This window comes from Cynocephalus volans, chromosome 13 (assembly GCF_027409185.1).
Source record: "Cynocephalus volans isolate mCynVol1 chromosome 13, mCynVol1.pri, whole genome shotgun sequence".
Classification (NCBI taxonomy): Eukaryota; Metazoa; Chordata; class Mammalia; order Dermoptera; family Cynocephalidae; genus Cynocephalus; species Cynocephalus volans.
Genome location: NC_084472.1, coordinates 2,779,464 through 2,802,970, shown reverse-complemented (window position 1 = coordinate 2,802,970; position 23,507 = coordinate 2,779,464). Strand labels below are relative to the sequence as shown.

General features: G+C 41.8%; 2 long non-coding RNA genes across 2 annotated transcripts; both read left to right on the top strand.

Annotated features, from left to right (window-relative positions):
• Positions 1–12,212: 12,212 nt before the first annotated feature.
• LOC134361896 (uncharacterized) lies at positions 12,213–17,069 on the top strand. Its single transcript, XR_010021499.1, has 4 exons — positions 12,213–12,385; positions 13,066–13,171; positions 15,458–15,598; positions 17,014–17,069. It is a non-coding gene; the product is annotated as an uncharacterized LOC134361896 (long non-coding RNA).
• A 1,208-nt stretch (positions 17,070–18,277) lies between these two features.
• On the top strand, positions 18,278–20,027 carry LOC134361897 (uncharacterized). Its single transcript, XR_010021500.1, has 3 exons — positions 18,278–18,357; positions 18,976–19,225; positions 19,922–20,027. It is a non-coding gene; the product is annotated as an uncharacterized LOC134361897 (long non-coding RNA).
• The last annotated feature ends 3,480 nt before the right edge of the window (positions 20,028–23,507 follow it).

The following is a 23,507-nucleotide window of genomic DNA, read 5'->3' as shown; positions in this document are numbered from 1 at the left end:
TTATCCCTTCTCTTGCTGGATTGTTTCCAGTTTTTGTCTCTAATAAAGAGCTGCTGTGAACATTCTTATAAAAGTCTTTCTGGGTGTATGTTTTTATTTCTCTAGGAATGGAATTGGCCAAAGGATATGTGTCATTGACAAACCATTGACATTGACAAACCACAGCCCAAAAAGTACCTCTGGGCAGAAAGCAGTGTGATCCTGGGTTCTTCTCTCAGGTATCACTGTCCTGTGCTGCCTGCTGTCCAATATTTGAAAACTATTCTTTAGATATTTCATTCAGTTTAATAGTTGTTTACTCTATGAGGGCCAAGTGCTACCAGCAGCTAAATTCCTCTAATAATTCTTGATGGCAGAATAATATTTCATCATCTGAGAATACAATAATTTATTTAACCTGCTACCATTGTCGGACATGTAAGGTGTCTCTAATTATAAATCATGCTTCCACAAATATTCGAATATTCTTGTGATTGCAATACTGATTTTTTTTTTTTTTTTTTTTTTTAGTGTAGATTCCAAGAAATGGGATTACTGGCTTAAAAAGCTTAAACATTTTTTGAACATGATCTTTATTGCCTTTCTTTTTTTATCATAAAAACATTGTTCAATTTATGTGCTTATTAACGGGGACTCAAAGTGTGTCTTGCAACTCCTCAGCAGCAAGGAAATTAGAACTCTCTTTTTCATTTTTATTTTTTTAAATTAATTAATCTTATTTATTGGCTTTTTAAAATTTTTTGTCCTTTGCTAATTGAACAGCAGAGAATTTATTTATTTATTCATTCATTCATTTATACTGAACTATTACATTATTTCACTGCACCGGACATATATTTGGGAGCTCTGAGCTGAATTCAGATTCTTCAGCAATGTTTGGTCTTGTTTATTATCTTCACATTTATAAATTATGTCATGATTATTAATTTTGATTGAGGCTGTTAAATTGCTTTGTAACATGGTGGTGATATTTTTAGATGGTTGCTTGAGTATCAGTGTCAGAGGCTGGACAAAATTTTCAAGTCATATTCTAACAAAAGAGAAAAATTGAATTAAGTCTGTCATCATTTTGAGGAGTGCCAGGTGTCAGAAGAATAACTTTTGAACTTGGGGAAATAATTGAAAAGCTTGATACCTTACATCTGTATCACACATTTTATAAAGTGCTTTCCTATTCGTTATTTCATCTTATAACTACAAGACGGAAAATCTGGAGAGGCTGTCGATTTGTATTCATGTTATTCACTGTGAATAACGCAGTGCGACAGACAAAACCTCCTCTGGATTTATTGTTTTAAGCCTGAATCATGGGAAATATGAACTTTAGTTTTATAATTCTATAGATTGTAAGAAATTAAAAATTTATTAATCCCCTGTCACTGCCGTTTTGGGGGAGAAAAGAGTGACTGTGGAAGTCTGACTCTGTCGGCGCAGTTCTGGTGAGATGATGAAGCTGCCGAAGTGGGGGTTAGGGTAGAGCGCGTTGTACCGGGACAGCTGCCTGTCCATGCCCATGCGCTTCATTGGAAATTTGTGCACAGATGCTTCGAAAGGACTGACTCACTCTGGTTATCCTTCATCCTTGATAAGGTATGGAAATGAAGCCTGGGAATGCTGTGAGATCAAATTAAGGCCTGCAAGAAGTTAGCTGGGATGGGATGGCACAGCTGTCCAAACCGAGATCCTGAGAAATCTGGGGAAGCCTCAAAGCCTCCCGCTGACTTCTGCTCAGCCAGCTGGGGTGGTTTAAACTTTCTTATTCACCGATAATTGCTAGAGTATGTGTATAATAGCTTTGTTTGTTTTTGTGCTGTAAAAACAAAATTAATAGACTTTTTTTAGAGAAGCTTTAGGTTTACAGAAAAATTGAGCAGAAAGTGCAGCAAGTTCCCATATACCCTTTCTGTCATCGTTTTTGGGTCAAATATGGGCTATTTCTAATTATCCTTTTATCAGTAGATCATAAAGTGACCAATCTCTTGCAGTTTCAATAGTGTCTAAGACCTTTTTCTCCATAGTATTTAGAAGGTGATCATGAAAATTGTCAGTTGTATAATTTAAAAATTTCTATTTTCCCTACTATTTAGTGGCATATAATAAGAGGATATTTACCTACGTTTTTCATATGATAGAAGCCCAAAAATAGCCAGTTAAGTAACCAATCAGCAGGCCTCCATTGAGCTGACCAGCATTTGGGGCCATTTACATCTGGATACCAGACTTGATGCGGGGCCAGGCAGGAATGAGGCTGCCCCAAGGTTGGCTTGTTGTTCAGGAAAGGACACCACGTAGGAAAGGACTCTGGCTGAACTGGGGACCTTCAGTCAGATCACCGCTGGGGCTTCCTTGTGGTTAAAGCCCTACAGTTTTGCATTTTGTGAAGTATCATCATGCCTTGCCAGAGTGTAGTAAGAACTTGACAAATAGGGTCATGAAAAGATGGGATTGTGAATGTCTCCTCTGAGCTATTTACTTGACCTCCAGTGATGTCACTGGCTTCTCTAGAGTTGACCCTACCTGGAAATACTACATTCCTACTCATTTTCAACTTAGACATCTCAGTCTTCCACAGAAGTTCGAGTCTTTGTATCATTCTCTATTCTGACCCTATTTTCACGTCTTTTTTTTTTTTTTTGGTTCTTGTAAAATATACGTAACGTAAAATTTTCCATCTGAACTATTTTAAGTGTACAGTTCAGTGTGTTCACACTTTTGTGCAACCATCACCTCTATCCATCCCCAGAACTTTTTATCATCCTAAAATGAAACTCTGTATCCATAAAACACTAACCTTTCATTCCTCTCTCTCCCCAGCCCCTGGCAAGCACCATTCTACTTCCTGTCTGTGAACCTGACTACTCTAGGTGGCTTACATAAGTGGAATTATGCTGTTTTTTGTACTTTTGTGTCCGGCTTATTTCACTTAGCACAATGTCCTCAAGGTTCACCCATATTGTAGCATGTATCAAAATTTCATTACTTTTTTAGGTTGGATAAATATCCCATTATATGGGGCCGGTCCGTGGCTCACTCGGGAGAGTGTGGCGCTGGTAGTGCTGAGTCCATGGGTTCGGATCCTATATAGGGATGGCCGGTGCGCTCACTGGCTGAGCGTGGTGCTGACAACACAGTGCCAAGTGTTGCGATCCCCTTACTGTTCCCCCCCACCAAAAAAAATTCCATTATATGTATATTCCACATTTTGTTTAGCCATTCATCCATCAGTGGACATTTGGGTTGTTTCTACCTTTTGGCTATTTTGAATAATGCTGCTTATAAACACTGCTGTACAAATAACTGTTTTCACTTCTTTTTGGTCTATACCCAGAAATGAAATTACTAGGTCATGTAGTAATTCTGTATTTAATTTTTTAGGAACTGCCTTACTGTTTTCCATGGTAGCTGCAATGTTGTACATTCTTACCACATCTTTTTTTAATAATCAAAAGTCTCCCTGCACATTGTGTATCCTACATATGAGTATTTGGATTTGCTTTTTTAGATAAGCTTTCAATGTGATGATTTGTGAGTTTGATGTCCAGCAAGTGATAGATGCTCAATGAAGTTGGATGTATCTAAGGAAAAAGGAGAATTTTCAAGCAGGATATAGATCAAGCGTTCCCATAAAGAGTGAAATCTGCACACACAGAGAAAGATGCTTTTTGGTCTCTCTAGTGCTAAAACTAAACAATTCAGCTAGATTTAGAGACCAAAGAAAAGAAAGCATATAATTATTGTTTCTGGGTGGTGTAAATGTGTAACTAATGGGTTAATGTTTAATAGAATTAGGTAAGTACAGATTAGCGCAGATTTCTAGGCAGTGTCCCAGCTGGATTTGTGAGGCTTGATGATTAAGGGCCCCTGTTACTTTCACTGGGAGTGACGAGAGTGTTTGCTGCTGAGAAGGTTCTAGAGGAAGGAATGAGAAGCTCTGTGCTTATCATGCTCCATCTGCTGTGGCAAAAACACATCAATGTGAGAACGAGAAGACAAAGTGAAAAGAACTTGACCTTCCAAATATGTTCAGCCAGAAGTTCTCCAACAGTGAGGAAGGAAGGGGGAAGTGTGGGCTTTGGGGCCAGTGGGAGAGACCTCGCCGTCCTCCCAGTGGAGAAGAGCTGCCCAGAGCTGGAAAGTCCTGCTTGGCCTTTTTCCCTCTAACTCACATTTTGACCTTTTAGAAAACTCTTTAAGACTTACGTGCTTTTATCTCTGTTTTGGTCTCTTGGTCTTTACAGAGTCAACACCACCATCTCTCACGAATTCGAAGCACCTGTGCAGGCTCCCTCTGGCCCCTGCATTCAAGCCCTGGGGCCTCCGGTGGTCTCTGTGCTGCTTAGTCCCTCAGGGTTTCCTCCTGTCCCTCTGCACTTTGCTCCTGCACCTAGACCTCTCCTGTCCATCTCTCCCCTCTTCAGAGATGTCTTCTCTGACCACCCCTCCTTCTCCAGACTAGACTGGCCTTCCTGCACACCCAGACACTCCCACCACCTCTATCCTCTCCCTGGTGACCTGGTCACCCTCTGCCTTTCCCCTGAGGGCACAGAGTCCACACAGATCTTCCACTCACTGCTGTTCTTTTAGCACCGGCCATAGTCCCTGGAACAAAGAAGGTGCTCACTTGATGTTTACTGAATGGAGCTTAAGTGAAAAACCGTGGGAAGCCTTGTTCCCAGTCTCATGTGTCCGTGTGGGGCACTCTGTCCACCCCACCTCGGGCAGGAGCAGCCATGTCCATGTGGGGAAGGGCTGGCCCTGCTCCTCCGGGGCGCCGTGGGCTCTTCTTTCACTGCACAGGTTGTTCCCAGATACCCGGCATCTTCGTCCACGGGGCATGGTTCCCAGGCAGGTGCATTGAGCCCAGGACACAGGAGGAAGTGTCGGGCAGACCCCTGCAGCACCCGACTCAGCCATGACCTCCAGGTTTGCTCTTTCCTGGAAAAGTGCTGACTTCTCTTTTTACTCTCCATGACGGATTTTGGAGTCTGCTTCTGTGGTCAGGAGGGAAGGAAAGGGATGTTTTTATTGCTACCTCCATTCCAACACGAATGAATGGGGACTGCATTTTGGAGAAAAGCCTCATTTCAAAGGCTGAGATACTCATAGGTGAGCACTGATGGCTCTGGCCAAGGTTGTGGTCAGGAGCTGAGGACAGGAAAGGGGCTTTTTGCATTCTCAGGTCTGAGGATGTCCGTAGCTTCATGTCACAAGTGGGTTTCTCTCTTTCTAGGGGTGCTAGGCTGTCACTCAGAGCTTACAGAGAGGGAAAAGTGAGGATCCCCACAGAGGGAATTTGGTGACATGATTGGTTGTGCTTTTGAGGTAATTCTAATGAATCTTTCACAGATTTAGCAAAATCATTCCAAAACACTTGGTGAAACTGAGCTACAGGAGCAGCTATATGGAGAAAAACGTTGAGACTAGGAATGAAAACCAACTTCCTACTTTTCAGTTTTGACTTCTTACATAAAGTGGCTCAACACTTTTCCCTTTAAATAATACTGTTAGTCATGGTCACATGGAAATAGTGACATGTGGACTGTGGATCAGCTGAGGGGAAAAAAAAACCTCATGTAGTTTGCAAAAGAAGAAATGAAACTGTGTGTGGTTGCAGGATGGCCTGTTTATCTTTATAGACTATCCCCAGTAATTCCCCCACTCCCCCACGGGCATTCCCCCCCCTGTCTTCCCGCCCCTACCACCCACCCTTGGCCTGGGCACTGGCCTGGCCCCGCCTACTCTGGGGTGTCGACTCCTCCCCCTGAGGCAGCCTGGAGAGGCAGGGAGCGCGCCCGTCTCCCAGACGCGGCGGGGCAGGCGGGCGCACCAGAGCCTGTACGGTCCCCGTGCGCACGGGAGCGCGGAGCGATGACAAAGTGGCGGCAGAGGTGGAAGCGGCGGTAGAGGCTGCAGAAGGAGGGGACCTGCGAGGGGAGCGGCGTGGTGGAGCCGGTAGGACCCGGGTGAGGGGGCTGTGGCTCCCGAGCGAGGCAGGGGAGTAGCGTGGTCGGGCGGAGATGGAGGCGGCATGGGGTGCATTAGGAGGGTTCCCCGGATCCTGAGTTCAGGAGGGGCGGCGGAGGCCAGCGGGGAGGGATGCAGACAGCGGGCGGGGTGCCCGGCGCTGGCAGAGTCAGGAGGCTGGGATGCCCTCCTCCCCTCCGGTGGAGCCCAGCGCTGCCCCGCCGTATGTCCGTCCTTCCGTCCCCAGCGTGCCGGTGGCCTTGTCCCAGGGCTGCTGCGGTAGCAGCCGGTGGGGGACGGTGCGGGGGCCAGACCGGAGTAGCAGGTGCAGCTGGGCTGTGGCCTCCTGGTCACGGGCCGTTTCCTGGGGTCCCAGGCCTGGTGAGCCATCGCCGCCGCTGAGAGTGCGAGGGCGGCGGGGACGAGGCCACCGGGGGAGGGCGGGGAGCGGTTTTCTCGTCATCGTCATCATTCCAGGTTGAGTGTGTTCTTTGTTTTTCTACTTCCATTACTGCTGAATTTTGTCCCTGCAGACGTGGTGCTGGGGCACGTCAGCGTCATCGTTGAGATGGAAGAGCCCTGTGCAGCGCTTTGGGAGAGCGATCTCCTGTGGGGAATCCTCTCTGCCTTAGTCTGTCTGGGAGAGGATTTGCTCTCTCTGTGTTTGAAAGATGCTCTTGTCCGGTACAGTGCTCTTGTCTGAAAGGCTTTGTTGTTGTATTTGTTGTTGTTGAATTTTTTGTTTGACGAGAATGTCTCTTTCTCTCCTGGACTGTGAGTTTTCTGTTGAAGAATTTACTGAAATCTGTATTAGGACTTTATGTGAGTGTGTGTGTAAGTGTGTGTGTCCGTTGTGCGTGTGAGAGTGATTGTGTGTGTGTGTGTGTGTGTGTGTGTGTGTGTGCTCCTGTCTTGCAGGTTCAGTATTCTTCCTTGGCGTTCTGTGTTGTTTTGACTCTTTGACTAGTGTAAGTGAGGCTGATCTGAGCGTTCATATATAAACTTTTGTGTGGACAGATTTTCAGTTTTCATACGTATGTACCCAGCGTTATGATTGCTGGGCCCCGTAGTAGGTTTACATTGCACATTTTGAAAAACTACCGACCTGGTTTCCTGGCAGTCAGTAGCATTTTCCAGTCTCTCCCTCATTATATGTGGGTTGTGATATCTCTATAGCCTTGTCAATACCTTGCATGGTGAGAAAAGGAAGTGTAGTCAGCCATGCAAAAGAAGGGTGACAAATAGTGCAGGTTTCGTTTGGACAAAGGCTTGCAATTCTATATGCTAGCAGACAATGCCTCACCTATTTGTGAACACATGGTTGGTGAATTAGTGATTACACTGGTTTCCTAGGTCTGCTGTAACAAATAACACAGAGCAGGTGCCTTAAACAAGAGAAATTTATTTCCTGACAGTTCTGGAGGCTGGAAGTCCAAGATCGAGGTGTCGGCTGAGTTGGTTTCTGCTGAGGCCTCTCTCCTTGGCTTGTAGATGACCACCTTCTGTGGTCGTGTCTTCACGTAGTCATCCCTCTGTGCATCTCTGTGTCCTAATTTCCTCTCCTTATAGGGACACCAGTCATGTTGGATCGGGTCCCCTCTAAGAGCCTCATTTTACCTTAATCACCTCTTTTTTTTTTTTTTTTTGTCTTTTTTGTGACCGGCACTCAGCCAGTGAGTGCACCGGCCATTCCTATATAGGATCCGAACCCGCGGCGGGAGCGTCGCCGGGCTCACAGCACCACACTCTCCCGAGTGCGCCACGGGCTCGGCCCCTTAATCACCTCTTTAAAGGCCCTATCTCCAAACACACTCACATTTCTTCATCATGTTGCCGGCCGCCGCAGTCGGGGCCACCACGGAAAACAGCGCTTCATCGCCGTAGAAGGGTGTTTCCATCCTCCGCCTCCCCTGCCGCGCCGGCCCGGGGTGGGGGTGGGGGGGAGTGGCCGCGGCTTCCCTGGGGGCCCGCGCCGCCCCCGTCCGCTCGCCCGACCCGGCAGCTGCCGCTGCGCCCGGCCTTCTGCTGGCGGCGGCTCCCTTGTCCATTTTTAAATTGGGCTATTTGTCTCCTTATTACTGAGTTATAAAAGATCTTTATATATTTTGTGCATAAGTCCTTCATCAGATATGTATATATCGCAAATATCTTCACTGTGTCTGGAATTTGCTCATTCACTTTCCTAACTATGACTTTTGATGAACAGATATTTGAATTTTGATGAAGTCCAATTTATCATTGTTTTCATTTATGGCTAACGCTTTCTATATCTTCTCAGGAAAATATCTGCTTATCCCACATTTACAAAGATATTATCCTATGATTTCTTCTACCAGCTTTATAGTTGTAGCTTTTCCATTTGTAATCCATCTCAAATTAATTTTGTGTTTGGTGTGAGACAGGATTCAAGGTTCTTTTTTCCCCATATGCATATGTAATTGTTCCAGCACCATTTGTTGAAAATACTTTATTTTCCCCCATTAAATTGTCTTGGTGCCGTTGTTGAAAATGATTTGATCTTATTCTCGTGGGTCTATTTCTGGACTCTCTACTCTTCCATTGATCTGTTTGTTTATTCTTATGCCAATAACAAACTTTCTTGATTACCTGATTATAGTAACTCTTGAGGCTAGGTGCCATTAGGTCCAACTTAGTTCTTTTTCAAGATTATTTTGGCTATTCTAGGTTCCTTGCAGTTCCTTACACATTTTAGAATCACTTTGTTAATATTTTCCAAAATAATACTTGTTGGGATTTTTATTGGGATTCTATCGAATCTTTAGATCAATTTGTGAAGAATTTTGGAAGACATTTTAACAATATTGAGTCATCCAATCCAGAAACATGCTGTATTCCTCCACTTATCTGGGTCATCTTTTATTCCCTTTGGCAATGTTTTAATTTGTAAAGACCTTGTTCAATAATTCAAGAAAAAAGAACTCAAGGGCATACAGAATGTACAGTAAGACTAAACTGTCACTGTTTGTAGATGATGTGACTGTGTACCTAGAAAATCTACAAAACAACTACTAGAAATAATAAATGAATTAAGCAATGTTGCAATACACAAAATCAATAAACAAAAATAAATCCCATTGCTATATACTAGCAGTGAACAATGAAAAATAAAATTTAAAGAGGTATTCATTTGCACTAACATGCAAAGACATAAAGAATTGGTGAGAGCGGATCCTAAGAGGAGAGCACTTCATTCTGTTAATGGCTGATTTACACTTACTGACTTTCGTGTGTTAGACTAACTTTGCACTCTGGAATAAATCCTGATGGTCCTGATATATTATCCTTTTTATACCATGCTGTATTTAATTTACCTATTTTTTTTTTAGGGTTTTCAATAGCATGGGTTTTGAAGGTGACTGTCTTGGTTTAAAATGCGGCCAAGTTGGGAAATTCTTTTTTTTTTTTTTTTTTTCGTGACCGGCACTCAGCCAGTCCTATATAGGATCCGAACCCACGGCGGGAGCATCGCCGCGCTGCCAGCGCAGCACTCTACCAAGTGCGCCACGGGCTCGGCCCGGGAAATTCTTTTAGACTCCTTTGGATTCTACTGATTAGCTAATTTGAACATTATTTATTTTAATTGAGCACAATGATTGTGCATAAAATATAATTTTTAAATGGGTATATAATTATATTTTAGATTACCAATTACAGCTCTTAAAGCACCTGAGATAGTTGTTGGTGTGCCAATTTTTTTTTTCACTGAAATAAAAGAAGTGTTAATTTTGTTTGTAACTTTCTTTTTCTATAGTATTACTACTCAATAAAAGACATTTCTGTTGGCGGGATGTGCATTTGCTACGGCCATGCTAGCAGCTGCCCATGGGATGACACTACAAAGGTGAGTCCTAGTGTTTTATATTTCATTAAATCTTCAAAATAGAAGGTGTGGCTGTAATGTCTACATTGTTCTTATTTATTTAAGGCAGACGTTGAAGGGTATATAATCTTTTTATTGTTTTGGATATGACTCATATTGATAGGCTATGTTGGATACTGTAGGGACTAGTACATTCTTAAAATTTGTAATTAAATCTATGATTGCAAAAATAAATAAATAAATAAATAAAATCATGCTGCCTAACAAAAAGGTTTTATCTGGTTTCATTGACTTACAGTTTCATTTTTATTTGTTTGGAGGATATATTTCAAATTAAGTTTTTACTGTGATTTTTTGTTTTGTAGTAAAATATTCATAAAATTTATCATTTTAATCATTTTAAAGTGTACAGTTCAGCGGCCTTACGGATTTTGAAACTCTTTTCTCTATAAGAGGTCAAGCAAAAAAGCATATGCAGTTATAAATTATGTTTGTACTTTGTAAAAGAAGAGTTCCCCTCTTCTCATCTTCTCCCTTTCTGTTTTGTGGTGCTAAATTAAGATAAAATAAAGTTGATCTGTCTTACCATAATATTAGGTGAATCTTCTTCTTTTAAACCACTCACGTGAAGTTACTTCTTATTTTCCCCCAATTTTTGTAATTCTTTACCGTTGGAATAAGATTATTCTATTTTTCTTTCGTTCTTTTTTTTTTGCAACCGGTAAGGGGATCGTAACCCTTGGCTTGGTGTCGCCTGCACCGCACTCAGCCAGTGAGCGCACCAGCCAGTCCTGTATAGGATCCGAACCCACGGCCTCGGCGCTCCCAGCGCCGCTGCGCTCCCAGCGCTGGACTCTCCTGAGTGAGCCACAGGGTCAGCCCTATTTTTCTTTTTTTGATGCTGCAAAATATATAGATAAACAGCAAGAAAATTATTCATAAGAGCTTCCAACCCTACAATGTCAATATATCTTTTTAAAAACATTTTTGTTAGTTAACCTATATTTTAGTTTTGCTTTATCTTCACTTCTGTTTGTAACCACCTCATGTGTATGTTTTTCTCTAATGTTGAAATGCCAGTTTGCTTTGATACAGCCATATATCTTTTATTGTGAAGTCTTGCCGCATATTTGACTGTAAGAGGTTCTTTTTAAAAAAAAATTAAGAAAACTATGCAGGTAAGGTTTTCTGATCAAATGTTGTATTCCTTGTTGTTTAGAAACGACAGTGTCAGTGTGAACATAACACCTGTGGAGGGAGGTGTGACAGGTGCTTCCCAGGATACCACCAGCAGCCCTGGAGGCCCATGACCATTTCTTCTGGTAACACATGTGAAGGTGAGTACACTAGAATCTGAACAGTGTAGTTCTTTCCCTCTTACCGTGTTGAAGTTTATGGTGTCTTAACTTTTTAAATTTTTAAGTAACTTGTTTTTTTAGAAATCCAAATAGTCCCTAAAGCTGCAGATTACCTTAATAACATTTAAATTATCGAAGCCTAAGTGGACCTTTATAGATTTGCTATTTTACTTAAGGCTCCCTTTCCATCTATTCATTTATTCTTTATTTGGATTTAATTTTTAAATAGGTAATATATTCTCAAGATTCCAACATCTGACAATATATAAAAGTATATAGTAAAAAGCATTACTCCCACTTCATTTGCATCCTTCCCACTTTTTGTTATTTCCTAGCATGTTTCTTCTAAAATTTGCATGCAAAGAAAGCGTGTATTAACATATTTCTCCTCTCCAGTTTTCACACAGAGGATGACATACTATGTGTGCCATTCTGCACATTGCTTTATATATTTAACAATATATCTTGAAATTCTTTTATATTAAAATTTGAAATGCTGTTTGTAAAAACAGTTGCAGAGAATTTCATTATATGGGTGTAATATTATTTATTTATTTATTTATTTATTTATTTGTCTTTTTCGTGACCGGTACTCAGGCAGTGAGTGCACCGGCCATTCCTATATAGGATCCGAACCTGCGGCGGGAGCGTCGCCGCACTCCCAGCGCTGCACTCTCCTGAGTGCACCACAGGCTGGGCCTGGGTGTAATACAATTTAAACAGCTACCTATTAATGAATGTTTTGGTTGTCTGTTATTAACACAAGCAGTGGTGCGGTGGTTAAACATCATTCACAAGTATGCAAACACTTCTGCAAAGTGTGATCCCAGAGGATGCATTGCTGGGTCAGTGGGTGTGCACATTTATTATTTTGATGGATATTCCCAATTATCCTTTATAATATTGTCTATATCATATTTAAAAGACTTATCCTAGAGGTTTAATTTAATTTATAGTCATAGGAACTTACTAAGAGAGGGAAGGGTTTTCTCTGTAGGATAAATACTATGTTTATTAATTGAGATGTTAAAATATTCTCCTAGAATGTAATTGTCACAATAAAGCCAAAGACTGCTACTATGATGAAAGTGTTGCAGATCAGAAGAGAAGTGTGAACACTGCCGGACAGTTCAGAGGAGGAGGGGTCTGCATAAATTGCCTGCAGAACACCATGGGGATCAATTGTGAAACCTGTGTCGATGGACATTATAGGCCACACCAAGTAAGAGTCCTCCTTCACCACAGCTGAGCTCCACTGTCTTCCTGGAGTGCAAAACACTTCACAGAGCCTCAGGCTCAGTACTGCACACTCATTTTCTTTTGTAGTACTTCATTTATGTTCCTGTTACACTGGTCGTGCTCTTCAGATCTGCATTTCCTACTCTGTCCTGTTTTCTTGCTCAAATTAGGATGCTCACTTATTGTTATTTAACTTGGATTTGGGGGCCTTTTGGCTGTGTAATCTCAGGTAAAACCAACCATAGACATGAAGATTTAGCCAATAACTAAAGCAGCTGTATTTTGCCCATAGCAGGTGTTCAGTCAATCCTCCATTGACTTGATAGCTGTTGCACAGATACTTATGAGAGTCTGTTTACAGGTGATGCTTAAAATGTGGCTGTGAGGGCCAGCAGAGTGAGGGGGCTGGTAGCAGTGCTGGTGGGGAAGGGTGGCATTTGCTAATGATACTGACTGCTGTCACCCTCGGAGAGATGTTTGGGGCCTTCTGACTTGAGATCACCTTATGCTCCTGAGATCCTACATCCCCTTGGTACACAAAATCATTGTAATAGTCCCATCTTGAATAAAAAACATACCTTGTCACTGGTATTATTATTGATATTATTGGTAATATTGCTGTTATTTCTAGCAAGATAATCCAGGACAACTCCTGCCTTTCAGGCTTTTCCTTAGGAGGATGAGCCTTGCCGTCCCAGTGACTGTGGCCCCGTGGGGTCCCTCAGTTCTGCCTGTATTAAAGATGATATCCATTCTGACTCATGCAATGGTAAGGTCTTGATTCATTTTTGTGTTTGTAGCTGATTTTTTTTTTTTTTTGGTGGAAGACTTGTGCCTCATGGAACTGTTACCATCATGTAGCAATTTGCTGATATGATTCTTCATTGCTTCTTTTGTTCACCAAATATTTTTCAAGCACCTACTATGCATCAGGCAGTTTCCTAGGACCCAGGACTATGTACATGAACAAGATGGTCAAACTCCCCACTCACAGGCAGACACTAAATGAATGAGTCCATGAGGAATATAATGCCAGGTAGGGATAGTGCCCTGGGCATGAGGCAAAATTAGTAGTCACGATTGGAGGGAGACAGGGTGTGAATGTGACAATGTTGGGGTGATGAGATGACATTTGAGCAGATAATTCAGCAAACAATGAAAGAAGAAATAGGCTGAGTTTAAAGCCATACATGAAACACAGTAAATAGCAACCCTTCTATTTAGCTCTTAGAAGACACTCGGAGGGCTTTTGCATACATCATCTGACAAAGCAAGCAAATCCTCCTGTTAACTTGGTAAATGTCAATGTTCTTTTCATTTCAAAACCTGGCAAACAGACTTGAAAATACCAGAGTCTCCTGAATAGGTTGTATCTGTTGAAAACTTCTGTGAGCCCATCAAATTCTCAGCCACTAGCAGTGGTCAATGGGTATGGACCAGAAGGGACAGATGTGCTACTGTCAGGCCTCCCAGCAATGTGGAGGGTAAACTGCACAACTGAATTGATCCTTATGTGTAACTGGTGAGGGGAGGGAGGTTTTGCTGGTGATGACAATTGCCCTTGATTGGACTCATTTTAAAACAGTATCATTTAAACTTGTCAACCATAGCAGACAGAATTTTTTGAACCCATTTCACAGGCAAGGAAACTGTATCTCAGAGCAAGGTACTGTGGCTGGTACCCTGGAGCTTTGTGTTATCAGCAACACATTCTAACCATCTGAGCTGACTGGCCAGCCCCTGCCTGTTTTTGTGAATAAAGTTTTATTGTAACAGAGCTATGGCCATTTGCTTATATATTGTCTGTGGCTGCGTTCAAGCAGTAACAGCTGAGTTGAGTAGTTGCAACAGAGACTCTGTGGCCAAAAGGCTAAATTATGCACTCTCTGTTCCTTTACAAAAAAATGTTTCCTCCCACTCCTTTAAGCCTCTTTTACCTTCATGTTGGGTCACTGCTGTTGTTTTCCCTCCAGGGAAGTGGCCAGGTCAGTGTCCATGTAAGGAAGGTTTTGCAGGAGAAAAATGTGATTGCTGCCAGTTAGGCTACAAGGGTTACCCACTCTGCATCCGTTGTGACTGCAGTCCGGCTGGCAGTGTGAATGATGACCTGTGTGGAGAGCCATGTCTTTGTAAGGTATTTGTAGAGGTCAAGGACACCCTTGAGTTTCCTTTGAGGTTCTCTGTAAAAGGAACATGTTCTAGGCTCAGATGATCAGTTCTTGAGAAAAACAATAAGGTTTAAGCAGAATTCCCTCTGTGTGGGCACCTGATTTTCTTTTTTGGTACCTCTGGGCACTGGCCAGCATGTCTGCAACTTCTTGGATGAAACCAAACACTGCATATTGTTTCTTACCTTCACTTAATTCTTCCAGAACATTCATTTCCAGCTTTGTATTTGGAGGAGAAACAGGTAAATACTAAATTTCTAAGAACACTAGTTGAAGACAGTTATATTATTTTGGATTTCTCTTTAAAAGGAATCCAACAATCACAATAAATGCATTAGTATAGTACCAGTGAGGGGTTTTATTTGGCCAAATGATATTAATAACAATTTCCCCATAATTTGTAGGATTTCCTGATGTACCTTACATGTTTATTCCCACGTAAGCAGAGTCCTAGATACGGGGCACTTCAAAAAGTTCATGGAAGAACAAAATTAAAAGATTATATGAATCTTTCCATGAACTTTTTGAAGTTCCCTCATATATGATTGAAATTATTTTTCAGTGTTTATGAATGGGACAATTTTAGAGCCCTCTTCAGATTTTGAAATGCATGTAAGTTCAGCAAAAATGGAAGTTTAAAACAAAACAAAACAAGCAATTTAAACATTATGACCAAGCTCTATGATCCTTGTTCCTGCTATTAAATGAAATGGTATTTACTTGTATTTCAAACTGTCTTTTTTGGAAATATTAACCTCACGAGGCTTCACATTTGCTTTGGGTGTTTATTCATGTACTGTTTCTGTGGATCGCCAAACACCTTTCTTGTTATTGTCATTTTATTCTGCCTATCTAGACACAAGCTAGTCTTTAACCCTAACTTACAGGAAAATGTTGAGGGAAAAGACTGTCATCGCTACAAGCCAGGATTCTATAACCTGAAGGAGAGAAACCCCCAGGGCTGCTCCGAGTGCTTCTGCTTTGGCGTTTCTGATGTCTGCGATGGCCTTTCTTGGCCCATCAGTCAGGTGAGAGGCACCGCATGTGAACCAGATTTAATCAGCAGGTTGTCTCACTCTAGTTCTCTCCAAGTCCTGTGTTTGTTCCCACAAATGTCCCCTATGGAAGCGTCAGGATGATATGGCACTGTAGAAGGCATCACATTTGAATTTCTTCTCTGGGGAAGCACATCAAGTGGGGAGCTCAAGTCTCACCCCACCTGCCTTACTAGTCTCAGGCCAGAAAGCACACCAGGACATGGGTCCGGAGAATGTTCCAGCTCAAACAGGCCGGGGTGGGAGGCGTCACGTTGCAAGGGTGAGGACAACAGAAGGAGACACAGGGTAGAGGAGGACAGGTGAGTTGTTTTGAAAACAGAGAGTTCTGGGGGGTCAGTTTGAGGGGGTGCCAAATGGTGACCAGGGGAGGAGACAGTGTGATGTCTGGAGGCCAGGGAGGGGCTGCAGGGGTGGACTCATCTGCAGGTGACTACCGTTGTGTATATGTGAGGGACAAATTGGGAGCATAGGATCCGGAGGTTATTGTCATACATTTGCACCATTTAGGTAAATAGCAGGGACAACAAAGAAGGGGAAGTCAGAGTTAGCAAGAGGCATTTTAATCAATGCATTTATTAAGTTCTTTGCTATTTTTTGGTCTAATGTATATATATACATATATACTCATGGCCATTATGTTTTTTGGTTGGATTTTTTTTTTTTTTTTTTTTTTTTTTGCAGCTGGCCAGTGCGGGGAACTGAACCCCTGACCTTGGTGTTACAAGGCTGCACTCTAACCAACTGAAGTAACCGGCCAGCCCTGTCATCATGGTTTTAATCATTTATTTGCTCATAATTAATCTGGATCTGGGGGATGTGACTCAATCTCAGGTTTTCCCGCTCCCTGGACAAGTGAAACTGTCATGGGCTGTGCAGTTCAATAGCCACATTTTGTTAATACCCATCTCCATTCTTTGTGAAAATATTAGCACTGGACTGGGCGAATTCTAAGGTGACTTCTATTCATATTCTAAAATACTTCGATTGTTCTTAAGGTGAGCAATATGTCTGGGTGGCTGGTCACCGATTTGGTCAGTCCGAGTAAGCTCCCATCACAGCAGGAGGGGCTGCGTGGGTGGCGCCAGGTCAGCATCAGCAACCCCGTGGCCCTGCAGCGCTGGCCCCCAAGTACTACTGGGTGGCCCTGGAGGCCCACCTCAGAAATAAGGTGCATGTGCTGCTGGAGGGAACAGTGTCCTGGACAAGGTCTCAGAGAATGTTAGGAAAGAACATCTGCCGTTTGCCTTTTAGGAAATCTTATTGGTCACTTGAGTGTTGGGCAGAGCATTTCACAGTCTCAACTTACATCCAGTACACAGGATCTTTCGGATCCCTATTTGCTTTTTGTTGCAGCATTTATAAATGGACATCTGTTCTTGTCCCAGTTCCTAAGCAACCTGTTTTGTGAATCTTCATCCCCTTCCCCGTGGCAGACTTCTGACTTTCCTCCTGGATTCCCAACCCACTTGGGCCTTCCTGAAGTGCTCGTCACATGTCTGCAGGTTAGTGGCGGCAGACTCACTGCTTAGCATATGGCAGGCCCTCAGAGAATGTTCCACCCTGGGACTGCTGAGCTGATCCCCCACTTCCACATCAGGACAGGCTACTGCTCATGTAGAGTTCACATTTAGCAGCAGACAGAATACTTTCTGTTTTAATTTTAAGAAAATGCAAAATGGTGATTCCACAACGTGGAAAGTTGGTTTCCAGGCTGAACCTTCCCTTCCATGGCATGTTCCCGCCTCCCTCACGGGTTGTGCCCCTTCTCTCCAGGTTCTGACCAATCTGAAAACACATTTGGGGGAATCTATCTCAACAACTACAGCTCCCCGCTCAGCTTACCGTGAGTTTGGTTTGTTTTAAAGCAATGGAATACTGTCATAGTAGTGTAGTCTTGTAGCTTGGTAAGTTTCTAGTTAATTTCATGGTTATATTTTAATTTTATAATTTGTTTTGTATATTTTTAAGGAGTGTTTTTTTCTAAATAACTTTTTTTCATCAAATTATAATCCTAGAACATGTGCTCTATTTATAATATGATCTTATCACCAGAGGTCAATTCTTTTTCTCTCAAGATCACTTGTCCAGTTTTATGGTGCAAAATTGGGTTCTGAACAACATATTGTTGTAACATACACATCAGAAAGAAAATCTTTACTTTACATTAAAGGGTATCTGATCAGGAAGAAATACCTTTAGTCCTTCCTTTAAGTAGCAGATCAAACATGCTCCTTGCTTTTCTCCTGCAAGCCGGGCAATCAAATCAAAATGTTGAGATTGTAGATGAAGATCAAACTCCCCACCTCCTTAATTATTTAAGTTAAATAAATGTTTATTATGTGATTAACAGAAGTTTACAGTAACTTACCTTGGGGTCTCTAAGAAGGAGTGCATTTTTCTTCTGTGCGTTCAAATAATACCCTGCATTTGGGTAATATTGGTTAAATGAAATATTCATATAAAATGCTCCCCTTTCTCTGCCTTTAACATGAATTTTCTTACATATTCTGGCCACTGAGATATCTTGCAGCCTAGATGTTTGCAGATGGATCCTAAAGAACACTTTCTCTCACTTGGGGCTGCAACTGTTTTCTCCTTTGGTGTTTACTTTCACTTAAACATTTCAGCTGACTTCATTTGGTGAATTCCTGAGATACACAGTGTCTTATGACATTCCAGTGGACACAGTGGACAGTGACCTCACGTCTCATGCCGATGTCATCATTAAGGTAATTGCTTTTGCATTGCTTTTGCTGTAGTGCTTGGGGCTTAGTGGGGTGATAGTTTTATGACTAAAAGTGGCTAGGCAAGCGTAGAGGGATTCCCAAAGTGGTAATGTCCCAGGGCCTGCGGCATGCCTGGGCAAAAACCATCTCAGGTTCTTGTCTCAGGTGTCTGCACCCCATTCCTCTTACCCTGAGTGATCTGCTCCTCCACCTCCAGCCCGAACAACTAGAAACCATGGAAAGTACATCACTTTTGTTAACAGCAGTTTTATGGAAAGCTGGAGGTATATTTACATACTTTTTCTCCTTCTGTTCTTTAGTTACAGATTAAGGATGTCAGATGGGCTGCCTTAATAAAAACCGTGGGCAAATGCATGCCTTTGTTTTCTTTCCAAGATCCCAGCAAAGTTCACAGTCTTTTGATTTATTATTGGAATCCTCTAAAAGGAATACAGTGAAACACCTTTTCTTTGATAGTTCTAGACCAAGAGTTGCACAAACCATTACATGTTTGCTGCTGGAACACAAGTGAAAAAGCATGTTGCTGAACACAAAATTTGATTTTATTTTTGATCATTAAATTGAATTATAAATACACTTCCTCTTGTTTTTAAATGTTAGGGAAATGGATTTGTTCTAAGCACCCAGGCAGAGGGCCTGTAAACTTCAGCCCTACGAAGAGTACTTAAATGTGGTTAGACTCGTGCCTGAGAACTTCTGAGATTTTAATACCAAAAGGGAGATCGATCATGACCAGCTGATGACTGTCCTTGCCAACGAGACACATCTCTTGATCAGAGCCAACTACAATTCTGCAAAAAGGGCTCTTTACAAGTGTGTATTGAGAAGGGAGGAAAAACTTATAGTGAAGGTACTACAATCTTTATTTATTGTTATATATTTTAAGCTTAATATATTTTACATTTACTATTTTAAGGACACAGCTAAAGGAACCTGCCATCTTATTAAGTATTTTTAGTATAATTTTATTGAAGATATAAAAATAGTCATCCATGACAAATGTATCTAGCAGGAAACAGGCTTGACGTTAGGATCAGAAACTTTCAAGGAGGGTTTCTGAGAAAAGCCTGATGAGTTAACAGTCACCTGGACCATGTTGCATCTAGTTCTCACTCTCCTGATGTTAAAAGCCTGTTTAAGCTAATGTGTCCATCCTTGGTCATTTTACTACCTTGAGGAGGTCAGTTTCTGGCAATGCCTGGCCAGGCATAAAAGTTGGATGCTGCTAATGCAAACATAGTATGATACATTGGGAATAACCTCTGTATTACTGGGAAGTCTACTGAATGGACTGATTTTTCAGAAGTGTTTCAATGTCAAATGCAACATCAGACCCTTCCTACAGCTTTCTATGCACATTAAATGATGACCGTGTTTCCCAGAAATAATCATGGCTCCCAGAGCGTGTACCTGTGTGAAAGTCTTTAGTTACAAAAATTACATCACCATTTTGTTTGAATTAAATCTTTTAGGAACCCATCTTTACTGAGGTGTGAGATGTCACTTGTGAGCCTGTGAGTCACATAATGGCCCCCATCTGTTGTAGGTTGGATTCTGTCTCTCTGGACACAGCCAGACCTAATGCTGTAGGCCTGGCAGTGGCCACTGACGTGGAGTGCTGTGAATGTCCCCAAGGCTACACAGGGAACTCCTGTGAGGTAATGCTTCTCCTCTCTTACCATCTTCTCCCTTTCTTTCTTTCTTTCCTATGGGAAAAACAGTGCACTGGAGGTGATGTAAAGATGCACATTTGATTTAGGTTTAGAAACCCAGTGTTTGACTCAGACTCTTTTGGGCTATCAGAATATTGCAAGTCAGTCACATTGTTTAAAGAAATCCAATTCCCCTACCAGGTGTGGGCTGGGGTCCCTGAAAACACCCTGACTCAGTGCTGCTCTCTTACCTTAGTCAACAGGAAACTTGCATTGTCGATGCCATATTTTGCATTTCTAAGGAGGATTGAACTTGATTGCATTTGAACATTTACAAATCAGCTGCACAAGAGCAGGATAGCTTTAGACAAGCCAAGTTCATTTTGAGACCTTTTATGGGTCCTAGGTCTTTTACATTGATGGGCTCCACCTCACATGGGAAGAATATGAAAATGCACTTGTGACCATCAATAAAAGTAATCTGTTGTGAAAAATATTTTGAAATTATTTGGACATAAGAATTGAAGATAACTCTTTCCCACTGAAAACTTCCTATGTAATTGGCACTATTCTAAGCTCTCTCAATACATTACTTTATTTAATTCTGACAATTGCCATTATCTGGTAGCTACTCCACACACTTTCTCTTCTGAAGATTAGGAAACTGAGGCACAGTGAGATGAAATAACTTGACCAAGGTAACACGTTCCAAAGCAGTCACATCAGGATTTAAACTTCATCCGTACTGTATCTCACCTGTTCATGATTGAACATTTATCTTTGGCTGTGATTTCTTGGCAATCATTTTTACATAGTGAAAAAATGTAAGCCATAATTTGTTTTTATGAATCTTTATCCGTCAAAAACTTTGCAGTCCATAAGTTGGCCTAATGTTTCATGGTACAGATATTTAATTAAATATTTCTATGTTAAATATTTTGCAAGGTATTTTAAAAATAAATTTGAAACCAATTAATTTTGGGGGGATCTTAAACATTTATTTTTAGGACCAGCAAATGTTTGTAGGTCCTACGCACTGTATGACTGTTGCTTAATGGATAAATGACTCTCAGTCCACCTCAGTTTGTGGGATGTGGGATTAGGAGAGCAGGTGGGTTGAGCAGGACATCCTGGAAGGAGAAGGCTGCCTTCAGGGCCAGCAGGGGGCAGCAGTGAGCAGCTGCTGGACTGCTCAGAGGCCATCAGGCTTTGGAGAGAAATGGGGCCATTGTGCGTGGGGTGGTGGCTCAAGCAAGCACAAGAAGCATAACATGTTTTCAAGTGTTTCTGTTAAGCAGAACTCATTCTTTAATCAAACTCTTACTCAGAAGCTGACAAAGAATCAGGCAGCTATTGGTAGGGAATGGAATTCTCGGCAGCACTTCGAGGCCAGTGCCTACTCAACGTCAACCTGCAGATGACGGGCGTGGGCGGGTGGAAGCGTTAGGGAACTTTCACAATGTCTGTGTGAATAACATGTTTAGAAATTGTTTGTATAATTAAAATACTCTTTAAGAATTCTTATAGAAATAAAAACTAAATCCAAGCCCCCTCCTCCCATGGTCCCGCGTGGGAATATGCTGGCTTCCAAATTAATCATTCCCAAGTCTGCGCTTAAAGGAGTTTCATGTCTGCTGGAGCCCTTGGCAGCTTACTGTGGGCATGGCCTTGGAGGTGTGCACACATGGCTTTGAGTCATTCCACGACACACTAGGCACAGTATCTAACTCCTCTGTGTCCCACATTCCGTGTCCATAAAGTAGAGATACTGTTTCCCAGGGTTGTCATGAGTCTCAGATGAATTGCTGTGTGTGGGTGGCTCCCGCTCCTCACGGGCAGGATGGCATTCCCGAATGTCCACGCTGCCAGTCCAGGCTTAGCCCAGGACAGCAGCCCTGTAATGCTGGCTCAGTTAAACTGATGCTGCTTAACACAGACCTGCACTTTGAATACTGTACTTTGTTTAGTGGCAAACTTAATGAATTCCAAGCAGAGGAAACAAAATAAAGTTGAAAGAAAAAATTCTCTGGGTTGAAACACCAGTTAAATGGCTAAGTGTTACATGATTTCTATTTTAATAATATTGGAATGGAATACCACTAAATGTATGCTGACTTGTGGCAACTCTTAAGTTTTTGTGTGTGTGTCTTTACCTTTAAAAGGAAATAAGGAACTGCATGACAGTGATGGTTGCACAGCTTGGTAAGTTTACTGAAGTCATTGAATTGTACACTTAAAATTGGTGAATTTTACAGTATGTAAATGATACCTTGATAAATATTTTTATCAGCACCACACTCTCCTGAGTGAGCCACGGGCCGGCCCAGGTAAAGATATTTTTAAAAAGAAAAAAATGCATTTCTCTACTCATGGAAAAGTTTCTTCTAAGACGTTCAAAAGAAGGTGATTCGCGTAATAGACAAAGTCGCATTCACGAGCACATGTCACCTGCCCTTCTCTTGCAGTCATGCCTATCTGGCTATTACCATGTGGATGGAATACTCTTTGGAGGAATTTGTCAGCCCTGTGAATGCCACGGCCATGCAGCTGAGTGTGATATTCACAGCATTGGCCATGTGAGTCTGTTGCTAGCACCTCAAGCATCCTCTCCTCCCCACTCCAAGCCATTTGCTGGGGAGAATGATTTTCAAAACGCTTCCTCCACAGAATAGCCCTGATCTTGTAAAAAGAAGGACTTTCCTTTCTCAAATGAAATTTGCAGATTTAAGTACATGTCATGAAATGTTTCCTGGTGTTTTTTTTTTTTTTTTCCATTTTTTACAAAGTTACTTTGCTAGTAGTAGAAAAGGCATATATAATTTCATTGCAGTTTTTTAAAAATTAGAACAATGAACAGTAATTATTTATTGCTTACTAAGATTATAAAGCAATATAAAGGTAAAAAATGTTGTCCACTAATTAAATACAAAGAATTGGATCTTTTCAATGACAAGTGCTAGTATTTTTCACATTATATTTCATAGTATACCATAAGGAGAATAATTTAAAAACTTCTAATAATCACACTCATTTGTACAATATGTAATGCTTTATAGTTAGTTTAGATAAACTCTTCAAACAAGTACCTCTTTCATGCAACATGAGTTGAAACAGGGCTTAACAAATATGTAGTAAATCTTGAGAATGAACTTCGGGGCAGGTACAGGGCAAGACTTGTTTTTTAACTTCAATCAGGAATTCTTTGAAGCCTTGAAGCCAGGCCACCCTGGGCTCTAATGGCTCTGCTGCTCGTAGCTGGAGTGAATGCACATGCTGGTCAGCTGCCGTCAGCCCCAGCTGGGGAAATGCTCATGCTCTTTCCAAAAGAGATTGATTGAGCCACAGGGCCAGGGAAAATTAATTATCAGACCCATGGAGAAGGTCTTAGCGTGATTCGCTGGATTGATTATTCTCTCTAGAGCCTCATTTTTCTTCATGCTGTAAGGACAGCTTCATTTTGTTCTGTGTTCATTTCTTTGT